The sequence below is a fragment of the Otolemur garnettii genome, unplaced genomic scaffold, assembly GCF_000181295.1.
Source record: "Otolemur garnettii isolate 467f Iridium unplaced genomic scaffold, OtoGar3 scaffold00263, whole genome shotgun sequence".
Classification (NCBI taxonomy): Eukaryota; Metazoa; Chordata; class Mammalia; order Primates; family Galagidae; genus Otolemur; species Otolemur garnettii.
The window spans coordinates 658566-663570 of NW_003852658.1; positions in this window are offsets into that span (position 1 = coordinate 658566).

Here is a 5005-nt window from a genome sequence, read left to right on the forward strand (position 1 = left end):
GCGGGCCCGGGCTGGATTGGAACCTGCCACTTTAGGTGTATGTGGCTGGCACCTTAACCACTTAAGCCACAGGTGCCAAGCCCAATTTTTATTTATGTATTGGTCCAGAGGTTACTTTTATTCTAAGCAGGTTAATAGTTTGGGAGTAACATTTTTATTATTCCTTTATATTCTAAAGTATTGATTAGAAAATATCCCATAAAATCTTCACTTTTTTAATTTATCAAGCTTTATTTGTGGCCAAGCACACAGCTGATGACTTATATATACATACATATATATTATTGACATTATATATATGTCCATATAAAATTGAGATATAAAAATTGACATAAGAAAAAGCATCTTCTATATCTATAAGTTGCAAAGTTCTATATACACCTATTAAATTGAGCTAGTTGATTGCAATAGTCACATCCTTGATGTTCTGGCTAAATTTTATCTTCTAGATGTCAGATTTTGAAAGACATATCTTAAAATTTGCTACCATAGTTGTGTACATGTTTTTAAATCAGATAGTGCTGTGTTTCTAACAGTTTTTGCCTTATGTATTCACCTGATATGATGCTTGCTTAGCATTTAGGGATTTATGACTAATATCTTCTATGTAAAGTGTGCCTTTTATCATTACATACTATCTCTGTCTAATTTGGTATTTTTATCTTAAATTTCATATTACCTAAGTTGTCAATTCTGCTTTCTCTTTGTATTTGGTATTTTCTTTCTTACTTTCTTTCCTTCCTTCCTTCCTTCTTTATTCTCTCTTTCTCTTTCTTTCTGACATAGTCTTATTCTATTGCCAGGCTAGAGCACCTTGGCCTCAGCCTAGCTCAAAGCAACCTCAAACTCTTGGGTTCAAGTGATCCTCCTGCCTCAGTCCCAAGTAGCTGGGACAATAGGTACCCACCATGACATCTGGCCAGTTTTTTCTATTTTTAGTAGAGTTCAGGTCTCTTGTTCAGACTGGTCTTCAACTCCTGAGCTCAAGTGTTCCTCCTGCCTCAGCCTCCCATGCTAGGGTTACAGGTGTGGGCTACCATGCTTGGCCTGCCTGGTATTTCTTTAGTCTTCAATTTTCTTTCTTTTTTTTTTTTTTTGAGACAGAGCCTCAAGCTGTTCCCCTGGGTAGAGTGCTATGGCTCCACTGCTCACAGCAACCTCCAACTCCTGGGCTCAAGCGAGTCTCCTGCCTCCGCCTCCCAAGTAGCTGGGACCACAGGCGCCAGCCACGACGCCCGGCTATTTTTTTGGTTGCAGCCATTATTGTCGTTTGGCGGGTCCGGGCTGGATTCAAACCCACCACCTTAGGTGTATGTGGCTGGCACCTTAGCCGCTTGAGCCACAGGCGCTGAGCCTAGTCTTCACTTTTCTATATCACTTCATTTTAGCTATGCCAAAACATTAAACATTTGAATTTTTTTACCTGATCTGAGAGTCCCTATCTTTTATATGTAAATTCAGCTCATTCACATTTACTGTAACATTCTATATTATTTGATTTTATTCTTTTATCTTATTTTTACTATTTATTTTATTTTTCACCTTTTTGCTTTTTTCTCACTTATTCTTACAGTTACTCATTTCTTTTTTCCTGTTTGTTAATGTGGAGGCAGTCCTGGGATTTCCTAATCTAAAATATTTTTCTTTACAATTATATCAGAGTATGGTAACACCCCTCCTGTCACGCCACCACCAGGTGCTTGTGTACGTCCTTCCAGTGAAATAAAACTTTTAAAACACTTTTGCTGTTCTTCTTCACTCTTTCCACATATTCTCAATTCCTTGTTTTTTTTCTAAGATAGTTTGGTGTTCTCGGTTTGTAACTAATATTAAGTTTTTCCCTTACGATAAGAAGTTTTACTTTCATGTAACAAATTTTCAGTCATGCTATTCCTATCCATTTCAACCTAATTATATAATGCAAAGATCATTCAGTGACTGCCTCCCTTTCTTTTTCATCTTTCTTTATGTTAGAGTCTCTCTTTGGATTCATTTCTTATTTGATTCAAGTACATTCTTGGCATCTTTTATTTAACAGTGGATTGCCCTCTTGCCTGAGTCTGAGACTCTAAGGTCACTGTCCTTTCTCTCAATATCTATAGTTGGTATTCTATTGTCCTTCAGATGCTAGGATTGGGATTTAAAAAAAAAAAACCCCACCTTTTAGCAAACTAGTAATAGAAGGGAACTTCCTTAATGTAGTAAAGTTTCCTCCAAGAAAACTTACAGCAAACATCCTAAGAGTAAAATGTTGGAACATTTCACCTTAAGGTAGGGAATGAGGCAAGGAGGCTCAATTTCACCACTTCTGTTTAATACGTTATTGTTGGTCTCAGCCAGTTTAAGAAGAGAAGACAAAGAACATTATATGAATTAGAAAGGAAATAAACCTATCATTAGTTGTAGACAGTGAGATTGTGTAAGTAAAAAATTTAAAGTAATCTATAGATAATGTGCCTAATTAATAAGTGGACTTAATGAGGTTGCCAAACGCAAGTCAATCTACAAAATATAGCTCTATTTGTACCTCTTAATTATCGCTACATGTAACACCAGAAAAATAATCTCACAAACAATGTAGAATGAAAGAAGCAAAGGATTAAAAAAAAATCCAGGGCGGTGCCTATGGCTCAAAGGGGTAGGGCGCTGGCCCCATATGCTGGAGGTAGCGAGTTCAAACCCAGCCCTGGCCAAAAATTGCAAAACAAACAAACAAACAAACAAAAAAAACCCATAAAATCACAAAATTATTTTTTTAAAAATCCAGCATATTATTTCATTTGACTAATATTTTTAAAAGGCAAAGCTAAATTGTATTATTTAGGGACATATACATAACACAGTTTATTGTAGAAGTCAGGGCTTACAAAAATTAGAAATCCTCCTCTCTGGTGGAGGAGAAGATTCTGATTTACTAAGAGCACAGTGGGGCAGGGGGAAAACTTCTAAGGTGTTGACAACATTCTGTTTTTTTACCTGGACTGTAGTTACACGGATATTTACTTTCTACTTATCCTAAACCTCATATGTATATTACATGTTTGCTGTGTATGTATGGATTAGAAGATCCCAGTTTTCTTTATGAAAATGGATACCATGTTAATCAGTAAGAAGATTCAACTGGACATGGTGGCTCACATCTGTAATCCCAGTATTTTTAAGGATTACTTGAGGCCAGGAGTTTTAGACCAGCCAGAGTAATATAGTGAGACCCAGACACTACAAAGAATTTTAAAAATTAGCCAGGGATGGTGGCCTGCACCTGTAGTCTCAACTACTTGGGAGGCTGAGACAGGAGGATTGCTGGAGCCTATGAGTATGAGGCTACAGTGAGCTGTGATCATACCAATGAGCTCCAGCCTGGGTGGCATAGTTAGACCCAGTCTCTATTTATTGTCTTTTTTTTTTTTTTTTTTTGAGACAGAGCCTCAAGCTGTCCCCCTGGGTAGAGTGCCATGGCATCACAGCTCACAGCAACCTCCAACTCCTGGGCTCAAGCGAGTCTCCTGCCTCAGCCTCCCAAGTAGCTGGGACTATAGGTGCCCACCACAACGCCCGGCCATTTTTTGGTTGCAGCCGTCATTGTTGCTTGGCGGGTCCGGGCTGGGGATTCGAACCCGCCACCTTAGGTGTATGCGGCTGGCACCTTAGCCGCTTGAGCCACAGGTGCCGAGCCTCTATTTATTGTCTTAATCAAAATTCCCAGTGAAGATTTTTATAGAAATGGTATACTAATCTAAAAATATATGTGTACATTTCAATATAAATATCTGTGTAAAGTACTAGAATAAAACATGAAACAATTTGAAAAATAGCACTCATGGAGTGGGGAGTAAAAGACAAAACTCAGAAGTCAGAAAAGGAAAAAAAATGAACCTTTGCAAATACATTAAAACAAAATTCTGTGTGGAAAATTACTAAAAGCAAAATAAAGAATCAGTGAAAAGTTAGAAAAAACAATTGCGACTCATATGTCAGATAACTAGCTAATTTCCTTCATATATAGTGTGCTCTGACAGATCAATGAAGGGAAAAAAATTCAGCTCCAAAGAAAATAAGCATAGAGCAAAATATATATATATATACATATATATATACATATATATGTATAATATAAATGGCTTAAAGACATACAAAAGGATGGGTTCCATTTCACCCGTAATTAAGGAAACTCAAAACAAAACAATGACATATGGTTTTCATTAGAAAGTTTGATAATCTAAAGTGTTAGTGTGGTGGGCAATGCACACAGGCATTTCCATGCATTTATTGGAACTGTAAATCGTTGCAATCTTTTTAGAGAGCCATCTGGCAGTCTATCAAAAATGACACATGCATTGATTCTCTGTCCACCCTGCAGGCACACTCCCATATGTGTTTAAAGCTGTATGTGTAAGGATGTTGATTGCAGTGGTGTTTGTTATTGCAAAAGACTGAAAACAACTTAATGTTCGTCGACAGGGACCTGGAATATGAATGGTGTAGTCATTTTTGAAATGAGTCAGACTCTATGCACTGACATGGTGAGATTACAGTGGAAAAAGCAAGGTGGTGAACTGTGCATTTTACGCTGCCATTTGTTTCAAAAAGTGGATGGGCTACATCTGGAGAGGACAGAATCACATACGTAATTGTAAAGGGATAGATTCGGAGAGAGCATAATCATAACATAATTGTAGGAGACTACAATATTTTTGGAAGATAACACAAGAACCTGTGTTGCCTTACAGATGTTTTTGGAGAAGCCTAATTGGGAGGGGTAGCAAGGGTGTGATAGCTGAGAACTTGAGGTAGGCTTGTGGGCAGTTGAGTTTCATGGCACTGTTCACCCTTTGTACTTTTTTTTCCTCCTAAAGAAACACAGTCTTGCTCTGTTGCCCAAGCTGTAGGGTAGTGTTTATTCACAGCTGTGATCGTCATACACTACAGCCGCCAATTCTTGGTCTAGACTAGAGCTATTCTCTTGCCTCAGGCTCTTGAGTAGCTGGGACTATACCATGCCCAT